The sequence below is a fragment of the Leiobunum rupestre genome, chromosome 9 (genome assembly GCF_980474605.1).
Source record: "Leiobunum rupestre chromosome 9, qqLeiRupe1.1.hap1, whole genome shotgun sequence".
In the NCBI taxonomy this organism is placed as follows: Eukaryota; Metazoa; Arthropoda; class Arachnida; order Opiliones; family Sclerosomatidae; genus Leiobunum; species Leiobunum rupestre.
The window spans coordinates 42,634,873-42,661,428 of NC_143392.1; the positions used below are offsets into that span (position 1 = coordinate 42,634,873).

The 26,556-nt window shown below is 43.0% G+C and overlaps 71 non-coding genes across 71 annotated transcripts; all 71 read right to left on the reverse strand.

Moving 5' to 3' along the window:
• Positions 1 to 340: 340 nt before the first annotated feature.
• TRNAR-UCG (transfer RNA arginine (anticodon UCG)) lies at positions 341 to 413 on the reverse strand. Its single transcript has one exon. It is a non-coding gene; the product is annotated as a tRNA-Arg (tRNA).
• Positions 414 to 484: 71 nt separating this feature from the next.
• On the reverse strand, positions 485 to 557 carry TRNAR-UCU (transfer RNA arginine (anticodon UCU)). Its single transcript has one exon. It is a non-coding gene; the product is annotated as a tRNA-Arg (tRNA).
• A 71-nt stretch (positions 558 to 628) lies between these two features.
• On the reverse strand, positions 629 to 701 carry TRNAR-UCG (transfer RNA arginine (anticodon UCG)). Its single transcript has one exon. It is a non-coding gene; the product is annotated as a tRNA-Arg (tRNA).
• Positions 702 to 772: 71 nt separating this feature from the next.
• Positions 773 to 845, reverse strand: TRNAR-UCG (transfer RNA arginine (anticodon UCG)). Its single transcript has one exon. It is a non-coding gene; the product is annotated as a tRNA-Arg (tRNA).
• Positions 846 to 3,299: 2,454 nt separating this feature from the next.
• On the reverse strand, positions 3,300 to 3,372 carry TRNAR-UCG (transfer RNA arginine (anticodon UCG)). Its single transcript has one exon. It is a non-coding gene; the product is annotated as a tRNA-Arg (tRNA).
• A 215-nt stretch (positions 3,373 to 3,587) lies between these two features.
• TRNAR-UCG (transfer RNA arginine (anticodon UCG)) lies at positions 3,588 to 3,660 on the reverse strand. The gene has a single exon. It is a non-coding gene; the product is annotated as a tRNA-Arg (tRNA).
• Positions 3,661 to 3,875: 215 nt separating this feature from the next.
• On the reverse strand, positions 3,876 to 3,948 carry TRNAR-UCG (transfer RNA arginine (anticodon UCG)). Its single transcript has one exon. It is a non-coding gene; the product is annotated as a tRNA-Arg (tRNA).
• Positions 3,949 to 4,163: 215 nt separating this feature from the next.
• Positions 4,164 to 4,236, reverse strand: TRNAR-UCG (transfer RNA arginine (anticodon UCG)). The gene has a single exon. It is a non-coding gene; the product is annotated as a tRNA-Arg (tRNA).
• A 71-nt stretch (positions 4,237 to 4,307) lies between these two features.
• TRNAR-ACG (transfer RNA arginine (anticodon ACG)) lies at positions 4,308 to 4,380 on the reverse strand. The gene has a single exon. It is a non-coding gene; the product is annotated as a tRNA-Arg (tRNA).
• A 71-nt stretch (positions 4,381 to 4,451) lies between these two features.
• TRNAR-UCG (transfer RNA arginine (anticodon UCG)) lies at positions 4,452 to 4,524 on the reverse strand. Its single transcript has one exon. It is a non-coding gene; the product is annotated as a tRNA-Arg (tRNA).
• A 503-nt stretch (positions 4,525 to 5,027) lies between these two features.
• TRNAR-UCG (transfer RNA arginine (anticodon UCG)) lies at positions 5,028 to 5,100 on the reverse strand. Its single transcript has one exon. It is a non-coding gene; the product is annotated as a tRNA-Arg (tRNA).
• Positions 5,101 to 5,171: 71 nt separating this feature from the next.
• TRNAR-ACG (transfer RNA arginine (anticodon ACG)) lies at positions 5,172 to 5,244 on the reverse strand. Its single transcript has one exon. It is a non-coding gene; the product is annotated as a tRNA-Arg (tRNA).
• Positions 5,245 to 5,315: 71 nt separating this feature from the next.
• Positions 5,316 to 5,388, reverse strand: TRNAR-UCG (transfer RNA arginine (anticodon UCG)). The gene has a single exon. It is a non-coding gene; the product is annotated as a tRNA-Arg (tRNA).
• Positions 5,389 to 5,459: 71 nt separating this feature from the next.
• TRNAR-UCG (transfer RNA arginine (anticodon UCG)) lies at positions 5,460 to 5,532 on the reverse strand. The gene has a single exon. It is a non-coding gene; the product is annotated as a tRNA-Arg (tRNA).
• Positions 5,533 to 5,603: 71 nt separating this feature from the next.
• TRNAR-UCG (transfer RNA arginine (anticodon UCG)) lies at positions 5,604 to 5,676 on the reverse strand. The gene has a single exon. It is a non-coding gene; the product is annotated as a tRNA-Arg (tRNA).
• A 359-nt stretch (positions 5,677 to 6,035) lies between these two features.
• On the reverse strand, positions 6,036 to 6,108 carry TRNAR-UCG (transfer RNA arginine (anticodon UCG)). The gene has a single exon. It is a non-coding gene; the product is annotated as a tRNA-Arg (tRNA).
• Positions 6,109 to 6,179: 71 nt separating this feature from the next.
• On the reverse strand, positions 6,180 to 6,252 carry TRNAR-UCG (transfer RNA arginine (anticodon UCG)). The gene has a single exon. It is a non-coding gene; the product is annotated as a tRNA-Arg (tRNA).
• A 71-nt stretch (positions 6,253 to 6,323) lies between these two features.
• Positions 6,324 to 6,396, reverse strand: TRNAR-UCG (transfer RNA arginine (anticodon UCG)). The gene has a single exon. It is a non-coding gene; the product is annotated as a tRNA-Arg (tRNA).
• A 70-nt stretch (positions 6,397 to 6,466) lies between these two features.
• Positions 6,467 to 6,539, reverse strand: TRNAR-UCG (transfer RNA arginine (anticodon UCG)). Its single transcript has one exon. It is a non-coding gene; the product is annotated as a tRNA-Arg (tRNA).
• Positions 6,540 to 6,610: 71 nt separating this feature from the next.
• On the reverse strand, positions 6,611 to 6,683 carry TRNAR-UCG (transfer RNA arginine (anticodon UCG)). Its single transcript has one exon. It is a non-coding gene; the product is annotated as a tRNA-Arg (tRNA).
• A 423-nt stretch (positions 6,684 to 7,106) lies between these two features.
• TRNAR-UCG (transfer RNA arginine (anticodon UCG)) lies at positions 7,107 to 7,179 on the reverse strand. Its single transcript has one exon. It is a non-coding gene; the product is annotated as a tRNA-Arg (tRNA).
• Positions 7,180 to 7,682: 503 nt separating this feature from the next.
• On the reverse strand, positions 7,683 to 7,755 carry TRNAR-UCG (transfer RNA arginine (anticodon UCG)). The gene has a single exon. It is a non-coding gene; the product is annotated as a tRNA-Arg (tRNA).
• A 71-nt stretch (positions 7,756 to 7,826) lies between these two features.
• Positions 7,827 to 7,899, reverse strand: TRNAR-ACG (transfer RNA arginine (anticodon ACG)). Its single transcript has one exon. It is a non-coding gene; the product is annotated as a tRNA-Arg (tRNA).
• A 71-nt stretch (positions 7,900 to 7,970) lies between these two features.
• Positions 7,971 to 8,043, reverse strand: TRNAR-UCG (transfer RNA arginine (anticodon UCG)). Its single transcript has one exon. It is a non-coding gene; the product is annotated as a tRNA-Arg (tRNA).
• A 71-nt stretch (positions 8,044 to 8,114) lies between these two features.
• Positions 8,115 to 8,187, reverse strand: TRNAR-UCG (transfer RNA arginine (anticodon UCG)). Its single transcript has one exon. It is a non-coding gene; the product is annotated as a tRNA-Arg (tRNA).
• Positions 8,188 to 8,258: 71 nt separating this feature from the next.
• Positions 8,259 to 8,331, reverse strand: TRNAR-UCG (transfer RNA arginine (anticodon UCG)). Its single transcript has one exon. It is a non-coding gene; the product is annotated as a tRNA-Arg (tRNA).
• Positions 8,332 to 8,402: 71 nt separating this feature from the next.
• TRNAR-UCG (transfer RNA arginine (anticodon UCG)) lies at positions 8,403 to 8,475 on the reverse strand. Its single transcript has one exon. It is a non-coding gene; the product is annotated as a tRNA-Arg (tRNA).
• Positions 8,476 to 8,690: 215 nt separating this feature from the next.
• On the reverse strand, positions 8,691 to 8,763 carry TRNAR-UCG (transfer RNA arginine (anticodon UCG)). Its single transcript has one exon. It is a non-coding gene; the product is annotated as a tRNA-Arg (tRNA).
• Positions 8,764 to 8,834: 71 nt separating this feature from the next.
• Positions 8,835 to 8,907, reverse strand: TRNAR-UCG (transfer RNA arginine (anticodon UCG)). Its single transcript has one exon. It is a non-coding gene; the product is annotated as a tRNA-Arg (tRNA).
• Positions 8,908 to 8,978: 71 nt separating this feature from the next.
• TRNAR-UCG (transfer RNA arginine (anticodon UCG)) lies at positions 8,979 to 9,051 on the reverse strand. Its single transcript has one exon. It is a non-coding gene; the product is annotated as a tRNA-Arg (tRNA).
• Positions 9,052 to 9,121: 70 nt separating this feature from the next.
• Positions 9,122 to 9,194, reverse strand: TRNAR-UCG (transfer RNA arginine (anticodon UCG)). Its single transcript has one exon. It is a non-coding gene; the product is annotated as a tRNA-Arg (tRNA).
• A 70-nt stretch (positions 9,195 to 9,264) lies between these two features.
• Positions 9,265 to 9,337, reverse strand: TRNAR-UCG (transfer RNA arginine (anticodon UCG)). The gene has a single exon. It is a non-coding gene; the product is annotated as a tRNA-Arg (tRNA).
• A 71-nt stretch (positions 9,338 to 9,408) lies between these two features.
• On the reverse strand, positions 9,409 to 9,481 carry TRNAR-UCG (transfer RNA arginine (anticodon UCG)). Its single transcript has one exon. It is a non-coding gene; the product is annotated as a tRNA-Arg (tRNA).
• Positions 9,482 to 9,905: 424 nt separating this feature from the next.
• Positions 9,906 to 9,978, reverse strand: TRNAR-UCG (transfer RNA arginine (anticodon UCG)). Its single transcript has one exon. It is a non-coding gene; the product is annotated as a tRNA-Arg (tRNA).
• Positions 9,979 to 10,049: 71 nt separating this feature from the next.
• Positions 10,050 to 10,122, reverse strand: TRNAR-UCU (transfer RNA arginine (anticodon UCU)). The gene has a single exon. It is a non-coding gene; the product is annotated as a tRNA-Arg (tRNA).
• A 71-nt stretch (positions 10,123 to 10,193) lies between these two features.
• Positions 10,194 to 10,266, reverse strand: TRNAR-UCG (transfer RNA arginine (anticodon UCG)). The gene has a single exon. It is a non-coding gene; the product is annotated as a tRNA-Arg (tRNA).
• A 71-nt stretch (positions 10,267 to 10,337) lies between these two features.
• TRNAR-UCG (transfer RNA arginine (anticodon UCG)) lies at positions 10,338 to 10,410 on the reverse strand. Its single transcript has one exon. It is a non-coding gene; the product is annotated as a tRNA-Arg (tRNA).
• Positions 10,411 to 10,481: 71 nt separating this feature from the next.
• Positions 10,482 to 10,554, reverse strand: TRNAR-UCU (transfer RNA arginine (anticodon UCU)). The gene has a single exon. It is a non-coding gene; the product is annotated as a tRNA-Arg (tRNA).
• Positions 10,555 to 10,625: 71 nt separating this feature from the next.
• TRNAR-UCG (transfer RNA arginine (anticodon UCG)) lies at positions 10,626 to 10,698 on the reverse strand. Its single transcript has one exon. It is a non-coding gene; the product is annotated as a tRNA-Arg (tRNA).
• A 215-nt stretch (positions 10,699 to 10,913) lies between these two features.
• TRNAR-UCG (transfer RNA arginine (anticodon UCG)) lies at positions 10,914 to 10,986 on the reverse strand. Its single transcript has one exon. It is a non-coding gene; the product is annotated as a tRNA-Arg (tRNA).
• A 215-nt stretch (positions 10,987 to 11,201) lies between these two features.
• TRNAR-UCG (transfer RNA arginine (anticodon UCG)) lies at positions 11,202 to 11,274 on the reverse strand. The gene has a single exon. It is a non-coding gene; the product is annotated as a tRNA-Arg (tRNA).
• Positions 11,275 to 11,345: 71 nt separating this feature from the next.
• On the reverse strand, positions 11,346 to 11,418 carry TRNAR-UCG (transfer RNA arginine (anticodon UCG)). The gene has a single exon. It is a non-coding gene; the product is annotated as a tRNA-Arg (tRNA).
• Positions 11,419 to 11,489: 71 nt separating this feature from the next.
• On the reverse strand, positions 11,490 to 11,562 carry TRNAR-UCG (transfer RNA arginine (anticodon UCG)). The gene has a single exon. It is a non-coding gene; the product is annotated as a tRNA-Arg (tRNA).
• A 71-nt stretch (positions 11,563 to 11,633) lies between these two features.
• On the reverse strand, positions 11,634 to 11,706 carry TRNAR-UCG (transfer RNA arginine (anticodon UCG)). The gene has a single exon. It is a non-coding gene; the product is annotated as a tRNA-Arg (tRNA).
• A 215-nt stretch (positions 11,707 to 11,921) lies between these two features.
• TRNAR-UCG (transfer RNA arginine (anticodon UCG)) lies at positions 11,922 to 11,994 on the reverse strand. Its single transcript has one exon. It is a non-coding gene; the product is annotated as a tRNA-Arg (tRNA).
• A 215-nt stretch (positions 11,995 to 12,209) lies between these two features.
• On the reverse strand, positions 12,210 to 12,282 carry TRNAQ-UUG (transfer RNA glutamine (anticodon UUG)). Its single transcript has one exon. It is a non-coding gene; the product is annotated as a tRNA-Gln (tRNA).
• A 359-nt stretch (positions 12,283 to 12,641) lies between these two features.
• On the reverse strand, positions 12,642 to 12,714 carry TRNAR-UCG (transfer RNA arginine (anticodon UCG)). Its single transcript has one exon. It is a non-coding gene; the product is annotated as a tRNA-Arg (tRNA).
• A 215-nt stretch (positions 12,715 to 12,929) lies between these two features.
• TRNAR-UCG (transfer RNA arginine (anticodon UCG)) lies at positions 12,930 to 13,002 on the reverse strand. The gene has a single exon. It is a non-coding gene; the product is annotated as a tRNA-Arg (tRNA).
• A 71-nt stretch (positions 13,003 to 13,073) lies between these two features.
• On the reverse strand, positions 13,074 to 13,146 carry TRNAR-UCG (transfer RNA arginine (anticodon UCG)). The gene has a single exon. It is a non-coding gene; the product is annotated as a tRNA-Arg (tRNA).
• A 71-nt stretch (positions 13,147 to 13,217) lies between these two features.
• On the reverse strand, positions 13,218 to 13,290 carry TRNAR-UCG (transfer RNA arginine (anticodon UCG)). The gene has a single exon. It is a non-coding gene; the product is annotated as a tRNA-Arg (tRNA).
• Positions 13,291 to 13,505: 215 nt separating this feature from the next.
• Positions 13,506 to 13,578, reverse strand: TRNAR-UCG (transfer RNA arginine (anticodon UCG)). The gene has a single exon. It is a non-coding gene; the product is annotated as a tRNA-Arg (tRNA).
• Positions 13,579 to 14,225: 647 nt separating this feature from the next.
• On the reverse strand, positions 14,226 to 14,298 carry TRNAR-UCG (transfer RNA arginine (anticodon UCG)). The gene has a single exon. It is a non-coding gene; the product is annotated as a tRNA-Arg (tRNA).
• Positions 14,299 to 14,513: 215 nt separating this feature from the next.
• On the reverse strand, positions 14,514 to 14,586 carry TRNAQ-UUG (transfer RNA glutamine (anticodon UUG)). Its single transcript has one exon. It is a non-coding gene; the product is annotated as a tRNA-Gln (tRNA).
• Positions 14,587 to 14,801: 215 nt separating this feature from the next.
• On the reverse strand, positions 14,802 to 14,874 carry TRNAR-UCG (transfer RNA arginine (anticodon UCG)). Its single transcript has one exon. It is a non-coding gene; the product is annotated as a tRNA-Arg (tRNA).
• A 215-nt stretch (positions 14,875 to 15,089) lies between these two features.
• Positions 15,090 to 15,162, reverse strand: TRNAQ-UUG (transfer RNA glutamine (anticodon UUG)). Its single transcript has one exon. It is a non-coding gene; the product is annotated as a tRNA-Gln (tRNA).
• A 935-nt stretch (positions 15,163 to 16,097) lies between these two features.
• On the reverse strand, positions 16,098 to 16,170 carry TRNAR-UCG (transfer RNA arginine (anticodon UCG)). The gene has a single exon. It is a non-coding gene; the product is annotated as a tRNA-Arg (tRNA).
• Positions 16,171 to 16,241: 71 nt separating this feature from the next.
• Positions 16,242 to 16,314, reverse strand: TRNAR-UCG (transfer RNA arginine (anticodon UCG)). The gene has a single exon. It is a non-coding gene; the product is annotated as a tRNA-Arg (tRNA).
• A 71-nt stretch (positions 16,315 to 16,385) lies between these two features.
• On the reverse strand, positions 16,386 to 16,458 carry TRNAR-UCG (transfer RNA arginine (anticodon UCG)). The gene has a single exon. It is a non-coding gene; the product is annotated as a tRNA-Arg (tRNA).
• A 71-nt stretch (positions 16,459 to 16,529) lies between these two features.
• Positions 16,530 to 16,602, reverse strand: TRNAR-UCG (transfer RNA arginine (anticodon UCG)). Its single transcript has one exon. It is a non-coding gene; the product is annotated as a tRNA-Arg (tRNA).
• Positions 16,603 to 16,817: 215 nt separating this feature from the next.
• On the reverse strand, positions 16,818 to 16,890 carry TRNAQ-UUG (transfer RNA glutamine (anticodon UUG)). Its single transcript has one exon. It is a non-coding gene; the product is annotated as a tRNA-Gln (tRNA).
• A 215-nt stretch (positions 16,891 to 17,105) lies between these two features.
• Positions 17,106 to 17,178, reverse strand: TRNAR-UCG (transfer RNA arginine (anticodon UCG)). Its single transcript has one exon. It is a non-coding gene; the product is annotated as a tRNA-Arg (tRNA).
• A 71-nt stretch (positions 17,179 to 17,249) lies between these two features.
• Positions 17,250 to 17,322, reverse strand: TRNAR-UCG (transfer RNA arginine (anticodon UCG)). Its single transcript has one exon. It is a non-coding gene; the product is annotated as a tRNA-Arg (tRNA).
• Positions 17,323 to 17,969: 647 nt separating this feature from the next.
• Positions 17,970 to 18,042, reverse strand: TRNAR-UCG (transfer RNA arginine (anticodon UCG)). The gene has a single exon. It is a non-coding gene; the product is annotated as a tRNA-Arg (tRNA).
• A 215-nt stretch (positions 18,043 to 18,257) lies between these two features.
• Positions 18,258 to 18,330, reverse strand: TRNAR-UCG (transfer RNA arginine (anticodon UCG)). Its single transcript has one exon. It is a non-coding gene; the product is annotated as a tRNA-Arg (tRNA).
• A 215-nt stretch (positions 18,331 to 18,545) lies between these two features.
• TRNAR-UCG (transfer RNA arginine (anticodon UCG)) lies at positions 18,546 to 18,618 on the reverse strand. Its single transcript has one exon. It is a non-coding gene; the product is annotated as a tRNA-Arg (tRNA).
• Positions 18,619 to 24,882: 6,264 nt separating this feature from the next.
• Positions 24,883 to 24,955, reverse strand: TRNAR-UCG (transfer RNA arginine (anticodon UCG)). The gene has a single exon. It is a non-coding gene; the product is annotated as a tRNA-Arg (tRNA).
• A 360-nt stretch (positions 24,956 to 25,315) lies between these two features.
• Positions 25,316 to 25,388, reverse strand: TRNAR-UCG (transfer RNA arginine (anticodon UCG)). The gene has a single exon. It is a non-coding gene; the product is annotated as a tRNA-Arg (tRNA).
• A 215-nt stretch (positions 25,389 to 25,603) lies between these two features.
• On the reverse strand, positions 25,604 to 25,676 carry TRNAR-UCG (transfer RNA arginine (anticodon UCG)). Its single transcript has one exon. It is a non-coding gene; the product is annotated as a tRNA-Arg (tRNA).
• A 359-nt stretch (positions 25,677 to 26,035) lies between these two features.
• On the reverse strand, positions 26,036 to 26,108 carry TRNAR-UCG (transfer RNA arginine (anticodon UCG)). Its single transcript has one exon. It is a non-coding gene; the product is annotated as a tRNA-Arg (tRNA).
• Positions 26,109 to 26,179: 71 nt separating this feature from the next.
• Positions 26,180 to 26,252, reverse strand: TRNAR-UCG (transfer RNA arginine (anticodon UCG)). Its single transcript has one exon. It is a non-coding gene; the product is annotated as a tRNA-Arg (tRNA).
• A 71-nt stretch (positions 26,253 to 26,323) lies between these two features.
• On the reverse strand, positions 26,324 to 26,396 carry TRNAR-UCG (transfer RNA arginine (anticodon UCG)). Its single transcript has one exon. It is a non-coding gene; the product is annotated as a tRNA-Arg (tRNA).
• Between the last annotated feature and the right edge of the window lie 160 nt (positions 26,397 to 26,556).

Here is a 26,556-nt window from a genome sequence, read left to right on the forward strand (position 1 = left end):
ACATTGTATAAAAAATGTAAGCTAAACAACCTAGGGAATTCATTATGAAGCTCGTCCGCGGAAGGACTCGAACCTGCAATCTTCTGATTTGAAGTCAGACGCCTTATCCATTACGCCACGTGGACGGTGTTATGACGTAATCAGACATTGTATAAAAAATGTAATCTAAACAATCTAGGGAAATCATTATCAAGCTCGTCCGCGACAGGACTCGAAACTGCAATCTTCTGATTCGAAGTCAGACGCCGTATCCATTAGGCCACGTGGACGGTGTTATGATGCAATCAGACATTGTATAAAAAATGTAAGCTAAACAACCTAGGGAATTCACTATGAAGCTCGTCCGCGGCAGGACTCGAACCTGCAATCTTCTGATTCGAAGTCAGACGCCGTATCCATTAGGCCACGTGGACGGTGTTATGACGTAATCAGACATTGTATAAAAAATGTAAGCTAAACAACCTAGGGAATTCATTATGAAGCTCGTCCGCGGCAGGACTCGAACCTGCAATCTTCTGATAAGAAGTCAGACGCCTTATCCATTAGGCTACGTGGACGGTGTTATGATGCAATCAGACATTGTATAAAAAATGTAAGCTAAACAACCTAGGGAATTCATTATGAAGCTCGTCCGCGGCAGGACTCGAACCTGCAATCTTCTGATTCGAAGTCAGACGCCTTATCCATTAGGCCACGTGGACGGTGTTAGAACGCAATCAGACATTGTATAAAAAATGTAAGCTAAACAATCTAGGGAAATCATTATCAAGCTCGTCCGCGACAGGACTCGAACCTGCAATCTTCTGATTCGAAGTCAGACGCCTTATCCATTAGGCCACGTGGACGGTGTTATGACGCAATCAGACATTGTATAAAAAATGTAAGTTAAACAACCTAGGGAATTCATTATGAAGATCGTCCGCGGTAGGACTCGAACCTGCAGTCTTCTGATTCGAAGTCAGACGTGTTATCCATTAGGCCACGTGGACGGTGTTATGACATAATCAGACATTGTATAAAAAATGTAAGCTAAACAATCTAGGGAAATCATTATCAAGCTCGTCCGCGGCAGGACTCGAACCTGCAATCTTCTGATTATATAATATAATAATAATATAATAATAATTTATTTATTCTTGAGAAAAAATAGGAATCAAACCATTTTTTGTACAGGGCTAAGTCAAATATGACTTTTTGCCCGGTTATAATTGTTTGCGTTTCCTAGGTTACATAATTATAGTTTAAATTAGAAAACAAAAACAAAAATTAAAGTGACAATAAGAAAAAAAAACAAAAAACAATAAAAAAAAAGAGAACAGTGTAGTAAACAATGAAAAAAAAACAATAAATAAAGAAAACTGTGTAAACACTAAAAGTAAAGGGATTAGGGTCTTATGGATGCCCTATATATTATAAAATCCCTCGCTAGTTTTTTAAATTGAGTCATGGTTTTTAGATCTTTTATCATACATTGATTAAAAAGTTTTACTCCATTATAAAATATGGATTTGATTTTTTTGACGGTTCTTACTTTTGGTACTACTAGGAAATTGTGTCTACGGGTATAAGTTATTATATTATTATTTAGAGTAAAGTTATTGCATATGTATGTGGTTACTGATCTAAAAATATAATTTAGGAAGGCAAATTCATAAATCTGGTAAATGTTAAATAGTTGCAGCGAAATAAAAAGGGGCTTAGTATGGGCCAGGAACTCTGCACGGGCTATTGAGCGAATGATTATTTTTTGTAATAACAGTATACGTTTTAAGTTTGAGTCCGAAGTATTGCCCCAAATTGAAATACAAAAGGAAATACGAGAGTAAATGAGGGCGTAATACAGTTGTTTACAAATATTGTCTGTCAAAGCAGATCTGTTCTTAGTTATACAATAAATATTATACGATATATCTTTTGCCAATTTTGAGACATGATGGTTCCAAGTTAAATTTTCATCGAAAATAACACCTAGGTATTTATACGAGGGAACCCTTGCAAGCTCTATATTGTTAATCATTATTTTTTTTTCACAGTTAGTATTCTTATTATTGTTGAAAAAAATCATATAAACCGATTTATCAATGTTGAGCTCAAGGTCATTTATTTTTAGCCATCTATATATATAATCAAGTTTTAAGTTAAGCTTTTCAATAATTGTATTTAAGTTTTTTCCTGCCATCAGACCCAAGGTGTCGTCAGCATAGAGAATAAAGTCTTGTTCCATATCTTTTGTTAGCAGGTCATTCAAATATAAATTGAAAAGTATTGGGGACAAGACCGATCCCTGCGGTACGCCACACTTAATCGTGGTTTCACTGGAGAGCTCCTCGTTTATTCTAGTTCTACATTTGCGATTAGAGAGGTACGATGCTATCCAGTCATTGCTGGAGCCCCTAACACCCATTAAAAATAGTTTTCGTAGTAGACGTTTGTGGTTGACAAAGTCAAAAGCTTTCTTTAGGTCTAGGAAAGCACCTATTACATAGTTACCTTGATCAAAATTGTTAATTATTTTTTGATAGACACAGTTAAGCGCTACCTCAACATTACTATTTGCTCTAAAGCCAAATTGTTTGTCATTTATAATTTTATATTTTGTACAGAAGCTATTAAGACGCGAGTAGAAATCGTTGTCAAATATTTTTGCAAGAGCAGAAAGCAAAGCGATTGGACGGTAACTATTAGGTAGGGTTTTATCTCCGTGCTTGTATATAGGTACTATTATAGTCTGCTTTAGGGTATTCGGATAAAGCCCAAGTTTAAAGGATAGATTAATTAAGTACGCCAACGGAATTTTAATATGTTCAGCCGCGAGTTTTAAGATTTTAGGAGAGATATCGTCAAATCCGGGCGAAGAATCTGTACGCAGGTTGTGAATTAGCTGTTCAACTTCTTTATCAGAAACATTTGAGAGAAACAGGGAATTTGGTACGTTTTTTTATATTTTTGAAAGAGTTGTCGTTATTATCTATATTTGACTCAGCAGGGGTTCGAGAATTAAAGAAGTCATTAAGAACGGTAGAATCTATATCTATAATTTTTTTATGATTTTTCTTGCGATTTAATAGGTTATTTACCGTTTTCCAAACATCTTTAATATTTCCCTTATCGGCGTCCAATTTGGTGCGAAAATAGTTATTCCTGGCGTTTCTTGTAATGTTATTACAGTGGTTTCTAGCATTTTTAAAATTTTTAAGTCAGACGCCTTATCCATTAGGCCACGTGGACGGTGTTATGACGCAATCAGACATTGTATAAAAAATGTAAGCTAATCAATCTAGGGAAATCATTATGAAGCTCGTCCGCGGCAGGACTCGAACCTGCAATCTTCTGATTCGAAGTCAGACGCCTTATCCATTAGGCCACGTGGACGGTGTTATGACGCAATCAGACATTGTATAAAAAATGTAAGCTAAACAACCTAGGGAATTCATTATGAAGCTCGTCCGTGGCAGGACTCGAACCTACAATCTTCTGATTCGAAGTCAGACGCCTTATCCATTAGGCCACGTGGACGGTGTTATGACGCAATCAGACATTGTATAAAAAATGTATGCTAAACAACCTAGGGAATTCATTATGAAGCTCGTCCACGGCAGGACTCGAACCTGCAATCTTCTGATTCGAAGTCAGACGCCTTATCCATTAGGCCACGTGGACGGTGTTATGATGCAATCAGACATTGTATAAAAAATGTAAGCTAATCAATCTAGGGAAATCATTATGAAGCTCGTCCGCGGCAGGACTCGAACCTGCAATTTTCTGATTCGAAGTCAGACGCCTTATCCATTAGGACACGTGCACGGTGTTATGACGCAATCAGACATTGTATAAAAAATGTAAGCTAAACAACCTAGGGAATTCATTATGAAGCTCGTCCGCGGCAGGACTCGAACCTGCAATCTTCTGATTCGAAGTCAGATGCCTTATCCATTAGGCCACGTGGACGGTGTTATGACGTAATCAGACATTGTATAAAAAATGTAAACTAAACAATCTAGGGAAATCATTATCAAGCTCGTCCGCGACAGGACTCGAACCTGCAATCTTCTGATACGAAGTCAGACGCCTTATCCATTAGGCCACGTGGACGGTGTTATGATGCAATCAGACATTGTATAAAAAATGTAAGCTAATCAATCTAGGGAAATCATTATGAAGCTCGTCCGCGGCAGGACTCGAACCTGCAATCTTCTGATTCGAAGTCAGACGCCTTATCCATTAGGCCACGTGGACGGTGTTATGATGCAATCAGACATTGTATAAAAAATGTAAGCTAATCAATCTAGGGAAATCATTATGAAGCTCGTCCGCGGCAGGACTCGAACCTGCAATCTTCTGATTCGTAGTCAGATGCCTTATCCATTAGGCCACGTGGACGGTGTTATGACGCAATCAGACATTGTATAAAAAATGTAAGCTAAACAACCTAGGTAATTCATTATGAAGCTCGTCCGCGGCAGGACTCGAACCTGCAATCTTCTGATTCGAAGTCAGACGCCTTATCCATTAGGCCACGTGGACGGTGTTATGACGCAATCAGACATTGTATAAAAAATGTAAGCTAAACAACCTAGGGAATTCATTATGAAGCTCGTCCGCGGAAGGACTCGAACCTGCAATCTTCTGATTCGAAGTCAGACGCCTTATCCATTAGGCCACGTGGACGGTGTTATGACGCAATCAGACATTGTATAAAAAATGTAAGCTAAACAACCTAGGGAATTCATTATGAAGCTCGTCCGCGGAAGGACTCGAACCTGCAATCTTCTGATTCGAAGTCAGACGCCTTATCCATTAGGCCACGTGGACGGTGTTATGACGTAATCAGACATTGTATAAAAAATGTAAGCTAAACAACCTAGGGAATTCATTATGAAGCTCGTCCGCGGCAGGAGTCGAACCTGCAATCTTCTGATTTGAAGTCAGACGCCTTATCCATTAGGCCACGTGGACGGTGTTATGACGTAACCAGGCATTGTTGAAAAAATGAAAGCTAATCAATCTAGGGAAATCATTATGAAGCTCGTCCGCGGCAGGACTCGAACCTGCAATCTTCTGATTCGAAGTCAGACGCCTTATCCATTAGGCCACGTGGACGGTGTTATGACGCAATCAGACATTGTATAAAAAATGTAAGCTAATCAATCTAGGGAAATCATTATGAAGCTCGTCCGCGGCAGGACTCGAACCTGCAATCTTCTGATTCGTAGTCAGACGCCTTATCCATTAGGCCACGTGGACGGTGTTATGACGCAATCAGACATTGTATAAAAAATGTAAGCTAAACAACCTAGGGAATTCATTATGAAGCTCGTCCGTGGCAGGACTCGAACCTGCAATCTTCTGATTCGAAGTCAGACGCCTTATCCATTAGGCCACGTGGACGGTGTTATGACGCAATCAGACATTGTATAAAAAATGTATGCTAAACAACCTAGGGAATTCATTATGAAGCTCGTCCGCGGCAGGACTCGAACCTGCAATCTTCTGATTCGAAATCAGACGCCTTATCCATTAGGCCACGTGGACGGTGTTATGATGCAATCAGACATTGTATAAAAAATGTAAGCTAATCAATCTAGGGAAATCATTATGAAGCTCGTCCGCGGCAGGACTCGAACCTGCAATCTTCTGATTCGAAGTCAGACGCCTTATCCATTAGGCCACGTGCACGGTGTTATGACGCAATCAGACATTGTATAAAAAATGTAAGCTAAACAACCTAGGGAATTCATTATGAAGCTCGTCCGCGGCAGGACTCGAACCTGCAATCTTCTGATTCGAAGTAAGACGCCTTATCCATTAGGCCACGTGGACGGTGTTATGACGTAATCAGACATTGTATAAAAAATGTAAGCTAAACAATCTAGGGAAATCATTATCAAGCTCGTCCGCGACAGGATTCGAACCTGCAATCTTCTGATACGAAGTCAGACGCCTTATCCATTAGGCCACGTGGACGGTGTTATGATGCAATCAGACATTGTATAAAAAATGTAAGCTAATCAATCTAGGGAAATCATTATGAAGCTCGTCCGCGGCAGGACTCGAACCTGCAATCTTCTGATTCGAAGTCAGACGCCTTATCCATTAGGCCACTTGGACGGTGTTATGACGCAATCAGACATTGTATAAAAAATGTAAGCTAAACAACCTAGAGAATTCATTACGAAGCTCGTCCGCGGCAGGACTCGAACCTGCAATCTTCTGATTCGAAGTCAGACGCCTTATCCATTAAGCCACGTGGACGGTGTTATGACGTAATCAGACATTGTATAAAAAATGTAAGCTTAACAATCTAGGGAAATCATTATCAAGCTCGTCCGCGACAGGACTCGAACCTGCAATCTTCTGATTCGAAGTCAGACGCCTTATCCATTAGGCCACGTGGACGGTGTTATGACGTAATCAACATTGTATAAAAAATGTAAGCTAAACAACCTAGGGAATTCATTATGAAGCTCGTCCGCGGCAGGACTCGAACCTGCAATCTTCTGATTCGAAGTCAGACGCCTTATCCATTAGGCCACGTGGACGGTGTTATGACGTAATCAGACATTGTATAAAAAATGTAAGCTAAACAACCTAGGGAATTCATTAAGAAGCTCGTCCGCGGCAGGACTCGAACCTGCAATCTTCCGATTCGAAGTCAGACGCCTTATCCATTAGGCCACGTGGACCGTGTTGTGACGTAATCAGACATTGTATAAAAAATGTAAGCTAAACAATCTAGGGAAATCATTATCGAACTCGTCCGCGACAGGACTCGAACCTGCAATCTTCTGATTCGAAGTCATACGCCTTATCCATTAGGCCACGTGGACGGTTTTATGACGTAATCAGACATTGTATAAAAAATGTAAGCTAAACAACCTAGGGAATTCATTATGAAGCTCGTCCGCGGCAGGACTCGAACATGCAATCTCCTGATTCGAAGTCAAAGGCTTTTTTTTTTTTTTTTAATTATATCATTAAAAAAATACACAACGCGTGTATGAAAGTCAGACGCCTTATCCATTAGGCCACGTGGTCGGTGTTATGACGCAATCAGACATTGTATAAAAAATGTAAGCTAAACAACCTAGGTAATTCATTATGAAGCTCGTCCGCGGCAGGACTCGAACCTGCAATCTTCTGATTCGAAGTCAGACGCCTTATCCATTAGGCCACGTGGACGGTGTTATGACGCAATCAGACATTGTATAAAAAATGTAAGCTAAACAACCTAGGGAATTCATTATGAAGCTCGTCCGCGGAAGGACTCGAACCTGCAATCTTCTGATTCGAAGTCAGACGCCTTATCCATTAGGCCACGTGGACGGTGTTATGACGCAATCAGACATTGTATAAAAAATGTAAGCTAAACAACCTAGGGAATTCATTATGAAGCTCGTCCGCGGAAGGACTCGAACCTGCAATCTTCTGATTCGAAGTCAGACGCCTTATCCATTAGGCCACGTGGACGGTGTTATGACGTAATCAGACATTGTATAAAAAATGTAAGCTAAACAACCTAGGGAATTCATTATGAAGCTCGTCCGCGGCAGGAGTCGAACCTGCAATCTTCTGATTTGAAGTCAGACGCCTTATCCATTAGGCCACGTGGACGGTGTTATGACGTAACCAGGCATTGTTGAAAAAATGAAAGCTAATCAATCTAGGGAAATCATTATGAAGCTCGTCCGCGGCAGGACTCGAACCTGCAATCTTCTGATTCGAAGTCAGACGCCTTATCCATTAGGCCACGTGGACGGTGTTATGACGCAATCAGACATTGTATAAAAAATGTAAGCTAATCAATCTAGGGAAATCATTATGAAGCTCGTCCGCGGCAGGACTCGAACCTGCAATCTTCTGATTCGTAGTCAGACGCCTTATCCATTAGGCCACGTGGACGGTGTTATGACGCAATCAGACATTGTATAAAAAATGTAAGCTAAACAACCTAGGGAATTCATTATGAAGCTCGTCCGTGGCAGGACTCGAACCTGCAATCTTCTGATTCGAAGTCAGACGCCTTATCCATTAGGCCACGTGGACGGTGTTATGACGCAATCAGACATTGTATAAAAAATGTATGCTAAACAACCTAGGGAATTCATTATGAAGCTCGTCCGCGGCAGGACTCGAACCTGCAATCTTCTGATTCGAAATCAGACGCCTTATCCATTAGGCCACGTGGACGGTGTTATGATGCAATCAGACATTGTATAAAAAATGTAAGCTAATCAATCTAGGGAAATCATTATGAAGCTCGTCCGCGGCAGGACTCGAACCTGCAATCTTCTGATTCGAAGTCAGACGCCTTATCCATTAGGCCACGTGCACGGTGTTATGACGCAATCAGACATTGTATAAAAAATGTAAGCTAAACAACCTAGGGAATTCATTATGAAGCTCGTCCGCGGCAGGACTCGAACCTGCAATCTTCTGATTCGAAGTTAGACGCCTTATCCATTAGGCCACGTGGACGGTGTTATGACGTAATCAGACATTGTATAAAAAATGTAAGCTAAACAATCTAGGGAAATCATTATCAAGCTCGTCCGCGACAGGATTCGAACCTGCAATCTTCTGATACGAAGTCAGACGCCTTATCCATTAGGCCACGTGGACGGTGTTATGATGCAATCAGACATTGTATAAAAAATGTAAGCTAATCAATCTAGGGAAATCATAATGAAGCTCGTCCGCGGCAGGACTCGAACCTGCAATCTTCTGATTCGAAGTCAGACGCCTTATCCATTAGGCCACATGGACGGTGTTATGACGCAATCAGACATTGTATAAAAAATGTAAGCTAAACAACCTAGGGAATTCATTACGAAGCTCGTCCGCGGCAGGACTCGAACCTGCAATCTTCTGATTCGAAGTCAGACGCCTTATCCATTAAGCCACGTGGACGGTGTTATGACGTAATCAGACATTGTATAAAAAATGTAAGCTTAACAATCTAGGGAAATCATTATCAAGCTCGTCCGCGACAGGACTCGAACCTGCAATCTTCTGATTCGAAGTCAGACGCCTTATCCATTAGGCCACGTGGACGGTGTTATGACGTAATCAACATTGTATAAAAAATGTAAGCTAAACAACCTAGGGAATTCATTATGAAGCTCGTCCGCGGCAGGACTCGAACCTGCAATCTTCTGATTCGAAGTCAGACGCCTTATCCATTAGGCCACGTGGACGGTGTTATGACGTAATCAACATTGTATAAAAAATGTAAGCTAAACAACCTAGGGAATTCACTATGAAGCTCGTCCGCGGCAGGACTCGAACCTGCAATCTTCTGATTCGAAGTCAGACGCCTTATCCATTAGGCCACGTGGACGGTGTTATGACGTAATCAGACATTGTATAAAAAATGTAAGCTAAACAACCTAGGGAATTCATTAAGAAGCTCGTCCGCGGCAGGACTCGAACCTGCAATCTTCCGATTCGAAGTCAGACGCCTTATCCATTAGGCCACGTGGACCGTGTTGTGACGTAATCAGACATTGTATAAAAAATGTAAGCTAAACAATCTAGGGAAATCATTATCGAACTCGTCCGCGACAGGACTCGAACCTGCAATCTTCTGATTCGAAGTCATACGCCTTATCCATTAGGCCACGTGGACGGTTTTATGACGTAATCAGACATTGTATAAAAAATGTAAGCTAAACAACCTAGGGAATTCATTATGAAGCTCGTCCGCGGCAGGACTCGAACATGCAATCTCCTGATTCGAAGTCAAAGGCTTTTTTTTTTTTTTTAATTATATCATTAAAAAAAAAAACACAACGCGTGTATGAAAGTCAGACGCCTTATCCATTAGGCCACGTGGTCGGTGTTATGATGCAATCAGACATTGTATAAAAAATGTAAGCTAAACAACCTAGGGAACTCATTATGAAGCTCGTCCGCGGCAGGACTCGAACCTGCAATCTTCTGATTCGAAGTCAGACGCCTTATCCATTAGGCCACGTGGACGGTGTTCTGACGTAATCAGACATTGTATAAAAAACGTAAGCTAAACAACCTAGGGAATTCATTATGAAACTCGTCCGCGGCAGGCCTCGAACCTGCACTCTTCTGATTAGAAGTCAGACGCCTTATCCATTAGGCCACGTGGACGTTGTTATGACGCAATCAGACATTGTATAAAAAATGTAAGCTAATCAATCTAGGGAAATCATTATGAAGCTCGTCCGCGGCAGGACTCGAACCTGCAATCTTCTGATTCGAAGTCAGACGCCTTATCCATTAGGCCACGTGGACGGTGTTATGACGCAATCAGACATTGTATAAAAAATGTAAGTTAAACAACCTAGGGAACTCATTATGAAGCTCGTCCGCGGCAGGACTCGAACCTGCAATCTTCTGATTCGAAGTCAGACGCCTTATCCATTAGGCCACGTGGACGGTGTTCTGACGTAATCAGACATTGTATAAAAAACGTAAGCTAAACAACCTAGGGAATTCATTATGAAACTCGTCCGCGGCAGGCCTCGAACCTGCACTCTTCTGATTAGAAGTCAGACGCCTTATCCATTAGGCCACGTGGACGTTGTTATGACGCAATCAGACATTGTATAAAAAATGTAAGCTAATCAATCTAGGGAAATCATTATGAAGCTCGTCCGCGGCAGGACTCGAACCTGCAATCTTCTGATTCGAAGTCAGACGCCTTATCCATTAGGCCACGTGGACGGTGTTATGACGCAATCAGACATTGTATAAAAAATGTAAGCTAAACAACCTAGGGAATTCATTATGAAACTCGTCCGTGGCAGGACTCGAACCTGCAATCTTCTGATTCGAAGTCAGACGTCTTATCCATTAGGCCACGTGGACGGTGTTATGTCGCAATCAGACATTGTATAAAAAATGTATGCTAAACAACCTAGGGAATTCATTATGAAGCTCGTCCGCGGCAGGACTCGAACCTGCAATCTTCTGATTCGAAATCAGACGCCTTATCCATTAGGCCACGTGGACGGCGTTATGATGCAATCAGACATTGTATAAAAAATGTAAGCTAAACAACCTAGGGAATTCATTATGAAGCTCGTCCGCGGCAGGACTCGAACCTGCAATCTTCTGATTTGAAATCAGACGCCTTATCCATTAGGCCACGTGGACGGCGTTATGATGCAATCAGACATTGTATAAAAAATGTAAGCTAAACAACCTAGGGAATTCATAATGAAGCTCGTCCGTGGCAGGACTCGAACCTGCACTCTTCTGATTCGAAGTCAGACGCCTTATCCATTAGGCCACGTGGACGTTGTTATGACGCAATCAGACATTGTATAAAAAATGTAAGCTAATCAATCTAGGGAAATCATTATGAAGCTCGACCGCGGCAGGACTCGAACCTGCAATCTTCTGATTCGAAGTCAGACGCCTTATCCATTAGGCCACGTGGACGGTGTTATGACGCAATCAGACATTGTATAAAAAATGTAAGCTAAACAACCTAGGGAATTCATTATGAAGCTCGTCCGTGGCAGGACTCGAACCTGCAATCTTCTGATTCGAAGTCAGACGCCTTATCCATTAGGCCACGTGGACGGTGTTATGACGCAATCAGACATTGTATAAAAAATGTATGCTAAACAACCTAGGGAATTCATTATGAAGCTCGTCCGCGGCAGGACTCGAACCTGCAATCTTCTGATTCGAAATCAGACGCCTTATTCATTAGGCCACGTGGACGGTGTTATGATCCAATCAGACATTGTATAAAAAATGTAAGCTAATCAATCTAGGGTAATCATTATGAAGCTCGTCCGCGGCAGGACTCGACCCTGCAATCTTCTGATTTGAAGTCAGACGCCTTATCCATTAGGCCACGTGCACGGTGTTATGACGCAATCAGACATTGTATAAAAAATGTAAGCTAAACAACCTAGGGAATTCATTATGAAGCTCTTCCGCGGCAGGACTCGAACCTGCAATCTTCTGATTCGAAGTCAGACGCCTTATCCATTAGGCCACGTGGACGGTGTTAAGACGTAATCAGACATTGTATAAAAAATGTAAGCTAAACAATCTAGGGAAATCATTATCAAGCTCGTCCGCGACAGGACTCGAACCTGCAATCTTCTGATACGAAATCAGACGCCTTATCCATTAGGCCACGTGGACGGTGTTATGATGCAATCAGACATTGTATAAAAAATGTAAGCTAAACAATCTAGGGAAATCATTATCAAGCTCGTTCGCGACAGGACTTGAACCTGCAATCTTCTGATTCAAAGTCAGACGCCTTATCCATTAGGCCACGTGGACGGTGTTATGACTTAATCAGACATTGTATAAAAAATGTAAGCTAAACAACCTAGGGAATTCATTATGAAGCTCGTTCGCGGGAAGACTCGAACCTGCAATCTTCTGATTCGAAGTCAGACGCCTTATCCATTAGGCCACGTGGACGGTGTTTTGATGTAATCAGACATTGTATAAAAAATGTAAGCTAAACAACCTAGGGAATTCACTATGAAGCTCGTCCGCGGCAGGACTCGAACCTGCAATCTTCTGATTCGAAGTCAGACGCCTTATCCATAAGGCCACGTGGACGGTGTTATGACGTAATCAGACATTGTATAAAAAATGTAAGCTAAACAACCTAGGGAATTCACTATGAAGCTCGTCCGCGGCAGGACTCGAACCTGCAATCTTCTGATTCGAAGTCAGACGCCTTATCCTTTAGGCCACGTGGACGGTGTTATGACGTAAGCAGACATTGTATAAAAAATGTAAGCTAAACAACCTAGGGAATTCATTATGAAGCTCGTCCGCGGCAGGACTCGAACCTGCAATCTTCTGATTCGAAGTCAGACGCCTTATCCATTAGGCCAAGTGGACGGTGTTATGACGTAATCAGACATTGTATAAAAAATGTAAGCTAAACAACCTAGGGAATTCATTAAGAAGCTCGTCCGCGGCAGGACTCGAACCTGCAATCTTCTGATTCGAAGTCAGACGCCTTATCCATTAGGCCACGTGGACCGTGTTGTGACGTAATCAGACATTGTATAAAAAATGTAAGCTAAACAATCTAGGGAAATCATTATCGAACTCGTCCGCGACAGGACTCGAACCTGCAATCTTCTGATTCGAAGTCAGACGCCTTATCCATTAGGCCACGTGGACAGTGTTATGATGCAATCAGACATTGTTGAAAAAATGAAAGCTAATCAATCTAGGGAAATCGTTATGAAGCTCGTCCACGGCAGGACTCGAACCTGCAATCTTCTGATTCGAAGTCAGACGCCATATCCATTAGGCCACGTGGACGGTGTTATGACGTAATCAGACATTGTATAAAAAATGTAAGCTAAACAACCTAGGGAAATCATTATCAAGCTCGTCCGCGACAGGACTCGAACCTGCAATCTTCTGATACGAAATCAGACGCCTTATCCATAAGGCCACGTGGACGGTGTTATGACGTAATCAGACATTGTATAAAAAATGTAAGCTAAACAACCTAGGGAATTCACTATGAAGCTCGTCCGCGGCAGGACTCGAACCTGCAATCTTCTGATTCGAAGTCAGACGCCTTATCCTTTAGGCCACGTGGACGGTGTTATGACGTAAGCAGACATTGTATAAAAAATGTAAGCTAAACAACCTAGGGAATTCAATATGAAGCACGTCCGCGGCGGGACTCGAAACTGCAATCTTCTGATTCGAAGTCAGACGCCTTATCCATTAGGCCACGCAGACGGTGTTATGACGTAATCAGACATTGTATAAAAAATGTAAGCTAAACAACCTAGGGAATTCAATATGAAGCACGTCCGCGGCGGGACTCGAAACTGCAATCTTCTGATTCGAAGTCAGACGCCTTATCCATTAGGCCACGCAGACGGTGTTATGACGTAATCAGACATTGTATAAAAAATGTAAGCTAAACAACCTAGGGAATTCACTATGAAGCTCGTCCGAGGCAGGACTAGAACCTGCAATCTTCTGATTCGAAGTCAGACGCCTTATCCATTAGGCCACGTGGACGGTGTTATGACGTAATCAGACATTGTATAAAAAATGTAAGCTAAACAACCTAGGGAATTCATTATGAAGCTCGTCCGCGGCAGGACTCGAACCTGCAATCTTCTGATTCGAAGTCAGACGCCTTATCCATTAGGCCTAGTGGACGGTGTTATGACGTAATCAGACATTGTATAAAAAATGTAAGCTAAACAACCTAGGGAATTCATTAAGAAGCTCGTCCGCGGCAGGACTCGAACCTGCAATCTTCTGATTCGAAGTCAGACGCCTTATCCTTTAGGCCACGTGGACCGTGTTGTGACGTTATCAGACATTGTATAAAAAATGTAAGCTAAACAATCTAGGGAAATCATTATCGAACTCGTCCGCGACAGGACTCGAACCTGCAATCTTCTGATACGAAATCAGACGCCTTATCCATTAGGCCACGTGGACGGTGTTATGATGCAATCAGACATTGTATAAAAAATGTAAGCTAAACAATCTAGGGAAATCATTATCAAGCTCGTCCGCGACAGGACTTGAACCTGCAATCTTCTGATTCAAAGTCAGACGCCTTATCCATTAGGCCACGTGGACGGTGTTATGACTTAATCAGACATTGTATAAAAAATGTAAGCTAAACAACCTAGGGAATTCACTATGAAGCTCATCCGCGGCAGGACTCGAACCTGCAATCTTCTGATTCGAAGTCAGACGCCTTATCCATTAGGCCACGTGCACGGTGTTATGACGCAATCAGACATTGTATAAAAAATGTAAGCTAAACAACCTAGGGAATTCATTACGAAGCTCGTCCGCGGCAGGACTCGAACCTGCAATCTTCTGATTCGAAGTCAGACGCCTTATCCATTAGGCCACGTGGACGGTGTTATGACGTAATCAGACATTGTATAAAAAATGTAAGCTAACAAATCTAGGGAAATCATTATCAAGCTCGTCCGCGACAGGACTCGAACCTGCAATCTTCTGATACGAAATCCGACGCCTTATCCATTATGCCACGTGGACGGTGTTATGATGCAATCAGACATTGTATAAAAAATGTAAGCTAAACAATCTAGGGAAATCATTATCAAGCTCGTCCGCGACAGGACTTGAACCTGCAATCTTCTGATTCAAAGTCAGACGCCTTATCCATTAGGCCACGTGGACGGTGTTATGACTTAATCAGACATTGTATAAAAAATGTAAGCTAAACAACCTAGGGAATTCATTATGAAGCTCGTTCGCGGGAAGACTCGAACCTGCAATCTTCTGATTCGAAGTCAGACGCCTTATCCATTAGGCCACGTGGACGGTGTTTTGATGTAATCAGACATTGTATAAAAAATGTAAGCTAAACAACCTAGGGAATTCACTATGAAGCTCGTCCGCGGCAGGACTCGAACCTGCAATCTTCTGATTCGAAGTCAGACGCCTTATCCATAAGGCCACGTGGACGGTGTTATGACGTAATCAGACATTGTATAAAAAGTGTAAGCTAAACAACCTAGGGAATTCACTATGAAGCTCGTCCGCGGCAGGAATCGAAACTGCAATCTTCTGATTCGAAGTCAGACGACTTATCCTTTAGGCCACGTGGACGGTGTTATGACGTAAGCAGACATTGTTTAAAAAATGTAAGCTAAACAACCTAGGGAATTCAATATGAAGCACGTCCGCGGCGGGACTCGAAACTGCAATCTTCTGATTCGAAGTCAGACGCCTTATCCATTAGGCCACGCAGACGGTGTTATGACGTAATCAGACATTGTATAAAAAATGTAAGCTAAACAACCTAGGGAATTCACTATGAAGCTCGTCCGAGGCAGGACTAGAACCTGCAATCTTCTGATTCGAAGTCAGACGCCTTATCCATTAGGCCACGTGGACGGTGTTATGACGTAATCAGACATTGTATAAAAAATGTAAGCTAAACAACCTAGGGAATTCATTATGAAGCTCGTCCGCGGCAGGACTCGAACCTGCAATCTTCTGATTCGAAGTCAGACGCCTTATCCATTAGGCCAAGTTGACGGTGTTATGACGTAATCAGACATTGTATAAAAAATGTAAGCTAAACAACCTAGGGAATTCATTAAGAAGCTCGTCCGCGGCAGGACTCGAACCTGCAATCTTCTGATTCGAAGTCAGACGCCTTATCCATTAGGCCACGTGGACCGTGTTGTGACGTAATCAGACATTGTATAAAAAATGTAAGCTAAACAATCTAGGGAAATCATTATCGAACTCGTCCGCGACAGGACTCGAACCTGCAATCTTCTGATTCGAAGTCAGACGCCTTATCCATTAGGCCACGTGGACAGTGTTATGATGCAATCAGACATTGTTGAAAAAATGAAAGTTTATCAATCTAGGGAAATCGTTATGAAGCTCGTCCGCGGCAGGACTCGAACCTGCAATCTCCTGATTCGAAGTCAGACGCCATATCCATTAGGCCACGTGGACGGTGTTATGACGTAATCAGACATTGTATAAAAAATGTAAGCTAGACAACCTAGGGAATTCATTATGAAGCTCGTCCGCGGCAGGACTCGAACCTGCAATCTCCTGATTCGAAGTCAGACGCCTTATCCATTAGGCCACGTGGACGGTGTTCTGACGTAATCAGACATTGTATAAAAAATGTAAGCTAAACAATCTAGGGAAATCATTATCAAGCTCGTCCGCGACAGGACTCGAACCTGCAATCTTCTGATACGAAATCAGACGCCTTATCCATTAGGCCACGTGGACGGTGTTATGATGCAATCAGACATTGAATAAAAAATGTAAGCTAAACAATCTAGGGAAATCATTATCAAGCTCGTCCGCGACAGGACTTGAACCTGCAATCTTCTGATTCAAAGTCAGACGCCTTATCCATTAGGCCACGTGGACGGTGTGATGACTTAATCAGACATTGTATAAAAAATGTAAGCTAAACAACCTAGGGAATTTATTATGAAGCTCGTTCGCGGGAAGACTCGAACCTGCAATCTTCTGATTCGAAGTCAGACGCCTTATCCATTAGGCCACGTGGACGGTGTTATGACGTAATCAGACATTGTATAAAAAATGTAAGCTAAACAACCTAGGGAATTCACTATGAAGCTCGTCCGCGGCAGGACTCGAACCTGCAATCTTCTGATTCGAAGTCAGACGCCTTATCCATTAGGCCACGTGGACGGTGTTATGACGTAAGCAGACATTGTATAAAAAATGTAAGCTAAACAACCTAGGGAATTCACTATGAAGCTCGTCCGCGGCAGGACTCGAACCTGCAATCTTCTGATTCGAAGTCAGACGCCTTATCCATTAGGCCACGTGGACGGTGTTATGACGTAAGCAGACATTGTATAAAAAATGTAAGCTAAACAACCTAGGGAATTCAATATGAAGCACGTCCGCGGCGGGACTCGAAACTGCAATCTTCTGATTCGAAGTCAGACGCCTTATCCATTAGGCCACGTGGACGGTGTTTTGATGTAATCAGACATTGTATAAAAAATGTAAGCTAAACAACCTAGGGAATTCACTATGAAGCTCATCCGCGGCAGGACTCGAACCTGCAATCTTCTGATTCGAAGTCAGACGCCTTATCCATAAGGCCACGTTAACGGTGTTATGACGTAATCAGACATTGTATAAAAAATGTAAGCTAAACAATCTAGGAAAATCATTATGAAGCTGGTCCGCGGCAGGACTCGAACCTGCAATTTTCTGATTCGAAGTCAGACGCCTTATCCATTACGCCACGTGGACGGTGATATGACGTAATCAGACATTGTATAAAAAATGTAAGCTAAACAATCTAGAGAAATCATACTGAATCTCGTCCGCGGCAGGACTCGAACCTGCAATCTTCTGATTCGAAGTCAGACGCCTTATCCATTAGGCCAAGTGGACGGTGTTATGACGTAAACAGACATTGTTGAAAAAATGAAAGCTAATCAATCTAGGGAAATCATTATGAAGCTCGTCCGAGGCAGGACTCGAACCTGCAATCTTCTGATCCGAAGTCAGACGCCTTTTCCATTAGGCCACGTGGACGGTGTTATGACGTAATCAGACATTGTATAAAAAATGTAATTTTAACAATCTAGGGAAATCATTATGAAGCTGGTCCGCGGCAGGACTCGAATCTGCAATCTTCTGATTCGAAGTCCGACGCCTTATCAATTATGCTAAGTGGACGGGGTTATGACGTAATCAGACATTGTATAAAAAATGTAAGCTAATCAATCTAGGGAAGTCATTATGAAGCTCGTCCGCGGCAGGACTCGAACCTGCAATCTTCTGATTCGAAGTCAGACGCCTTATCCATTAGGCCACGTGGACGGTGTTATGACGTAATCAGCCATTGTATAAAAAATGTAAGCTAAACAATCTAGGGAAATCATTATGAGGCTGGTCCGCGGCAGGACTCGAACCTGCAATCTTCTGATTCGAAGTCAGACGCCTTATCCATTAGGCCAAGTGGACGGTGTTATGACTTAAACAGACATTGTTGAAAAAATGAAAGCTTATCAATCTAGGGAAATCATTATGAAGCTCGTCCGAGGCAGGACTCGAACCTGCAATCTTCTGATCCGAAGTCAGACGCCTTTTCCATTAGGCCACGTGGACGGTGTTATTATGTAATCAGACATTGTATAAAAAATGTAAGCTAAACAATCTAGGGAAATCATTATGAAGCTGGTCCGCGGCAGGACTCGAATCTGCAATCTTCTGATTCGAAGTCCGACGCCTTATCCATTAGGCCACGTGGACGGTGTTATTATGTAATCAGACATTGTATAAAAAATGTAAGCTAAACAATCTAGGGAAATCATTATGAAGCTGGTCCGCGGCAAGACTCGAACCTGCAATCTTCTGATTCGAAATCAGACGCCTTATCCATTGGGCCACGTGGACGGTGTTTTGACGTAATCAGACATTGTTGAAAAATGTAAGCTCAACAATCTAGGGTAATTATATGAAGCTCGTCCGCGGCAGTACTCGAACCTGCAATCTTTAGATTCGAAGTCAGACGCCTTATCCATTAGGCCACGTGGACGGTGTTATGACGTAATCAGACATTGTATAAAAAATATAAGCTAAACAACCTAGGGAATTAACTATGAAGCTCGTCCGCGGCAGGACTCGAACCTGCAATCTTCGGATTCGAAGTCAGACGCCTTATCCATTAGGCCACGTGGACGGTGTTATGACGTTATCAGACATTGTATAAAAAATGTAAGCTAAACAACCTAGGGAATTCATTATGAAGCTCTCCGCGGCAGGACTCGAACCTGCAATCTTCTGATTCGAAGTCAGACGCTTTTTTTTTATTTTATAAAATCTTTATTCACATGTCTAAAACAATACAATACAAATATAACAATTTTATGTGATCATAGCGAGTACGAAAATAAAAGAGGAATTGTCTCTATTGTTAAATTATAAATAATTTCGACATTGATAATGATAAATATTGCAATTACCGAAAAACTATATTTAATAGATTATTCATGATAACGTCAGACGGAATATCCATATTTAGTTTTCTTTGCTTATTCCGACATTCTCGTTTTAATATTGCGCGGACTTTTTTTAGAAATATGACCTCCTGAAATACGGTTTCATTAAAGGAACATTGACAACGATACATCCAAATTTCTCGTTTAAAAATTGCACTTAATAAATTTACAACTTTCCAAAAAATAACAGGTTTTTTTAAATCAGTAGTTATCTCGCCAAAAATTATAAAAGAGTTTCGAGTTTTTGTAGGACCACCGAATAAGTCCCGGGAAAGGTCCAAGACGGCACAGAACAACCAAGTCCACCATTGCGACACCACGGGACACTCCACGAAAAGATGTTCTACAGTTTCGGAGCCGGTTTGACAAAAGGGATATCGAGAGTCCGGGACCACGAGACCGTGCACTAAACGTGACTTTACTGGAAATCCCTGATGGATCAGTCGAAGATTCATGGCAGAAAGGGAAGGGCCCAAAAAGTTGGAACGGACGAATTTCCAACGAACACGGCATAGAGGGCCACCGAAAAAGCGACGCCAACGCTCCTCGCCGCTGGACTCAGTAGATAAACCGGTCGCGAAAGTATCGTAAATAAACTTGACCGAAAGAGCGAATTTGATCGTTTCACCATTGTCATTTACAACCGATAACCCGAAATTAGGCGCGACAGGAAAACGGCGCGGTTGCTTCACACCCCGCGCAATATTGGTTGCCCAGGCAGGAGGAATAGCAGCGATAAGTTCTTTATAGAGGTCCATCGTTTTGGACTGCGACATTCTGATTATCGAATCCTCGGTAGCATCGATGATCGCTTGCTGTGGTAAAAATCCTGGAACGTACTCGTAACACAAATCACGAATGGTCCGGAAACCAGCACGAGAAAAGTATTGACATTCGAGACGACCGAATCGCGACAAGCTCAATCGCGGATTCAGGAAGAGTGGTTCGTCCAAAAAGTCCGAGAGAGGGGGAAAAATCCATCCGCTGAGATGAGAATAATCATCCCAAGCGCGAAGCATTGAAACGTACTGATCGGGAAGACCGGCAGCACGACGCGAGTCAATAGTTAATCGGAAGACTTGAATGCCAAGTTGCAAATCGCCCCCATAGTGGTCAAGGATCGCTGAATAAAGGTCCCGATAGTAATCCGAAGTAGCGTCTTCAAACAGAGTAAGGATTTCGCGAACGCGAAAAGCTTTGACTTTTGTGGGGATATCCACGAGGCCGAAACCCCAAAAAACGTTGGCCGAACGAGAGTGTTATACGCGACAAGGTGAGGACCGGTTCCCCAAATAAATGATAAAATGGCGGCTTGAAATTGGCTGAGCCAAAACCGAGAAATGTCGACCGCTTTTAGATATGCCAAAGCGTAGACGCAGCCAAAACGTTAACCACTAAGACTTTCCCAATGATAGATAGAGGACGACCCTTCCAAGAACGCAAGACGCGACAAAACTTTCTGTACCGCTCTTCCCACTGAAGTTGAGGTAAATTGGCATAGTCATAGTTAATCCAAATGCCGAGAATCTTCAAAGGCGCACTTGAGATAGTTATACCACGCGAGACGAGAAGATCCCGACCGTGATAAAGACCAAGCCATTTCGCTTGACACTTCGCTGGGTTTAATTTAGCACCCGAAGCCTGACCAAAATCCGAAAGAATTTCGCATATCGGAGGGATAGCAGTCTCAGATGTAGATACGATAGTAGTGTCATCCATATGTTGAAAGAGTTTCGGCAAAAGCGAATGAGCAGAGAGACGGAGTGCCGGTATTGTGTCGTGGCGATTCACCGCGCTAAACAATGGTTCCGAAGCTAATATATACAGCAATGGGCTGAGAGGGCAACCTTGACGAACCGAGCGACCCAACGAGAACAGAGGAGTTAAATGACCGTTGATTTTGACACAGGCCTTGGAACCCGCGATAAAAGCTTGAATCCACCGGCAGAAGAAAGGGCCAAACCCCATCGAGGCTAATAATGCGAATAAAAACGGCCAAGACACCCGATCGAAAGCTTTCAAGAGGTCCAACTGTACGAGAATACCACCTTCCCCACGAATCCGCAGAAGCTCCGTTACATCCGACAAAGTCCTTGTAGTGAAAGAAATGTCCCGACCGCGATCCGCTCCCGTCTGAGTCGGTGACGTAATATTTGGTAACAGTCGAGCGAGCCGAAGCGCGAAAACCTTGGATAAAATTTTATAGTCCGTGTTTAACAATGTAATAGGACGCCAATTTTTTAAAAGCGACAAGTCACCAGCTTTCGGCACAAGAACTATGAGACCAACTTTCATACTGGGAGGAATGTGCCCATGGTCGCGGATAGTTTGAACCATACCGAGATATTCGTTTTTGATTAGAGGGAGAAAAAAGCGCCAAAACTCCACCGTTAAACCGTCAAGACCCGGACTCTTATTGTTCTTCATAGAACCCAAGGCGTGTTCGATTTCCCCCCAAGCAACCGGTTGCTCAAGGGCAGAGCTATCAACGGCATCAACACGGTTACGGACTAGGTCAGTAAAACGGCGACACTGTTCCTCGCAGATAGGCTCGTTGGTATAAAGGGCATTGTAAAACTCGAATATTTCGTTACGGATAAGAACCCCGTCACGTAACACCTCACCAGAGCTAGAAACCAAACGACCAATTGACTTAATGCCCTGGCGGTGGGTCTCCAAACGCAAAAAAATAACGCGTAGGTCTCTCTCCCAATTCTTGAAAATCTGCCTTCGCGCGAAGAACCTGGCCCCGAATTACCCCAGCATCGAAATCCGCAAGCAACTGCTTCGCTACTAACAATTCCGACAGGCAGCTCGGATCATTGGCGAAACGCGCCACGAGACCCGAAATCCGCTCTATCAGAGCAGACCGCGAATTCCGTAACTTCTGAGCGCGAACTTTACCATAGAAGATAGCGTAGTCCTTGATAGTGACTTTAAGGTTCTCGTACCAGCTAAATATGTTCTCGCGGTACTCTATAGTGTCGCGACTCCGATTAACAATACGCTGGATGCCGTTGCGAAAGCGATCCTCTTCCAGTAAAGTAGAATTAAATGCCCAAACCCCAGGCCCGCGTTGAACACCACTAGGATCAAAAACAAGAGACACGGCTTTATGATCGGAAAAAGAGATGGGTGAAATGAGACATCGTGAACAATTATGGGCATCCGTAGGGCGGGTAAATATATAATCAATACGTGACAGTACAAAGTTCCCGTACACGAAACCCGAACGCGTGTAATCAAAGTGATCTTGGTGACACGCCCGCCAGGGATCATGAAGATCCAGTCCCACAGACCACAATTTAAGTGACGAAGGCTGACAAACAGGGCGGGCCTTCGAAGCAGGGCGGCGATCGAGATTATAGCTTAAAACATCGTTAAAATCGCCCGCAATAATCGGACGAGGTAAAATAGAGCACCATAATTTCGCAGTAGACAAAAAAGCTGCTCGCGCCGATGCGTCATTCGGCGCGTAGATATTCGCAAAATCCAAAGGTAAATCGTCAACGAGCGCGGAGACAGATAAAAAACGCCCGCAACCACTACGAAAAACCCGCGAAGGAATAATGTCAAGGCCGGCACGGAAACATGTCGCTACGCCACAAAAAGTGGTAACTGGATCATTATCCCAAAAAACACGCCCACGAAAAATGTCCCGAAAAACTCCTACGTGCTCATTCGTCCAATGGGTCTCCTGTAGGAAAACCACGTCGTACGCGCCTATAAAAACAAGAAGTTCCCTCATCTTGTCAAGGTTCCGAAGACCGTTGACGTTAACTGTTACGATTCTTAGCGGCATGATGCGAGGTGGGGATGGGGGTAACAACACTGGGAAGCGACTTCGATGCGGGAGTGTCCGAAGAATGAGTCTTCGGATCCTTGGAAACTACATTCGACTTCTTAGGTGGAGGTTGTCGTTTTTCAGCGTCCGACCCACTAGTAAAAGGCAGGACTCGTTTACCCGAGTCCTTCACGCTAAGAGCTACTTCATTTTTCTCCACGTCGTCACCACCCTTGGCGGCACCGGTATCATTAGGCATATGTACATCCTGAACATTATGATCGTTAGAGCGATAATTACCGAGAATTCCGGAACTGGCTTCATCGTCAGTCTCCCTCGACTCAATGATCGTAGACCGAGTGGGGCAGACCCGAGCCATATGGCCCTGCTTCTTACATCGAAAACAAATAAAAGATGGGCATTCCTTGTAGAGGTGGCTGGATGAAAGACACCCATTACAAACTTTACTCTGGGAGTTATGACGAACTCGGTAAAAAGTCTCCCGACCAAGAACGTCCTTTATTTTTAAGCCGTACGGTAAGGAACTAACGCATTCGGCAAGACGAACCTTGACCGACCGGAGACCAAAATAAACACCTTCGTCATTTTTACGCCAAAGTATTTCCCCTTTAATCTCGCATAATAAGCTCTCCAATTTTTCTTTAACAGCCTCATCACTCACAAATTCTGGTAAGCCAAAGATATTAACAATGACTGTCTTCCTCGCAATCCCAGACACATCAAAACGCTTGTCGCCCACCTGAAGATCAGCATCCAGACAAAGATCGGCGTCATCCTGGCGAAAGAAGGTGACGTAATAGCCACCGTCCGTAGCAACAACCGACGAAACCGAATTAGGCCCGTAATCCAAAATACATGCCGTCAATATTTCCTGCTTCGAAACTTCTTTAACTTCACACTCCACAAAAACGGAGCGCTTTAAAATATCCATCCTGGATTTCAGAAGAAAACCCAGGAGGGCACGAAAAACGAAAAATAAACTGCGCGAATTAGTAAATTTTAAATTAAACAAACAAAATGTTAGAGAAAGAACCGAAACTAAGGCTTAGCGAGAAGACGAGGAGAGCAAAGAAAAACGAACCGCACTCTCCAAAAAACCAAACGCCAACAATCTAGGGAAATCATTATGAAGCTCGACCGCGGCAGGACTCGAACCTGAAATCTTCTAATTCGAAGTCAGACGCCTTATCCATTAAGCCACGTGGACGGTGTTATAACGCAATCAGACATTGTTGAAAAAATGTAAGCTAAACAATCTAGGGAAATCATTATGAAGCTCGTCCGCGGCAGGACTCGAACCTGCAATCTTCTGATTCGAAGTCAGACGCCTTATCCATTAGACCACGTGAATGGTGTCATCACGTATTCAGACATTGTATAAACAAAGTGAGCTAAACAATCTAGGGAAATCATTATGAAGCTCGTCCGCGGCAGGACTCGAACATGCAATCTTCTGATTCGAAATCAGACGCATTATCCATTAGGCCACGTGGACGGTGTTATGACGTAATCAGACATTGTATAAAAAATGTAAGCTAAACAATCTAGGGTAATCGTTATGAAGCTCGTCCGCGGCAGGACTCGAACCTTCAATCTTCTGATTCGAAGTCAGACGCCTTATCCATTAGGCCACGTGGACTGTGTTATGACGTAATCAGACATTGTATAAAAAATGTAAGTTAAACAATCTAGGGAAATCATTATGAAGCTCGTCCGCTGCAGGACTCGAACCTGCAATCTTCTGATTCGATGTCAGACGCCTTATCCATTATGCAACGTGGACGGTGCTATGACGTAATCAGACATTGTATAAAAAATGTGAGCTAAACAATCTAGGGTAATCGTTATGAAGCATCTCCCGCGGCAGGACTCGAATCTGCAATCTTCTGATTCGAAGTCAGACGCCTTATCCATTACGCCACGTGTACGGTGATATGATGTAATCAGACATTGTATAAAAAATGTAAGCTAAACAATCTAGGGTAATCGTTATGAAGCTCGTCCGCGGCAGGACTCGAACCTGCAATCTTCTGATTCGAAGTCAGACGCCTTATCCATTAGGCCACGTGGACGGTGTTATGACGTAATCAGACATTGTATAAAAAATGTAAGCTAAACAATCTAGGGAAATCATTATGAAGCTCGCCCGCGGCAGGACTCGAACCTGCAATCTTCTGATTCGAAGTCAGCCGCCTTATCCATTCGGCCACGTGGACTTTGTTATGACGTAATCAGACATTGTATAAAAAATGTAAGCTAAACAATCTAGGGAAATCATTATGAAGGTCGTCCGCGGCAGGACTCGAACCTGCAATCTTCTGATTCGAAGTCAGACGCCTTATCCATTAGGCCACGTGGACGTAGTTATTACGTAATCAGATATTGTATAAAAAATGTAAGCTAAGCAATCTAGGGAAATCATTATCAAGCTCGTCCGCGGCAGGACTCGAACCTGCAATCTTCTGATTCGAAGTCAGACGCCTTATCCATTAGGGCACGTGGACGGTGTTCTCACGTATTCAGACATTGTATAAAAAATGTAAGCTAAACAATCTAGGGAAATCATTATGAAGCTCGTCCGCGGCAGGACTCGAACTTGCAATGTTCTGATTCGAAGTCAGACGCCTTATCCATTAGGCCACGTGGACGGTGTTCTCACGTATTCAGACATTGTATAAAAAATGTAAGCTAAACAATCTAGGGAAATCATTATGAAGCTCGTCCGCGGCAGGACTCGAACCTGCAATCTTCTGATTCGAAGTCAGCCGCCTTATCCATTCGGCCACGTGGACTGTGTTATGACGTAATCAGATATTGTATAAAAAATGTAAGCTAAACAATCTAGGGAAATCATTATGAAGGTCGTCCGCGGCAGGACTCGAACCTGCAATCTTCTGATTCGAAGTCAGACGCCTTATCCATTAGGCCACGTGGACGTAGTTATTACGTAATCAGATATTGTATAAAAAATGTGAGCTAAACAATCTAGGGTAATCGTTATGAAGCTCGTCCGCGGCAGGACTCGAACCTGCAATCTTCTGATTCGAAGTCAGACGCCTTATCCATTAGGCCACGTGGACGGTGTTCTCACGTATTCAGACATTGTATAAAAAATGTAAGCTAAACAATCTAGGGAAATCATTATGAAGCTCGTCCGCGGCAGGACTCGAACTTGCAATGTTCTGATTCGAAGTCAGACGCCTTATCCATTAGGCCACGTGGACGGTGTTCTCACGTATT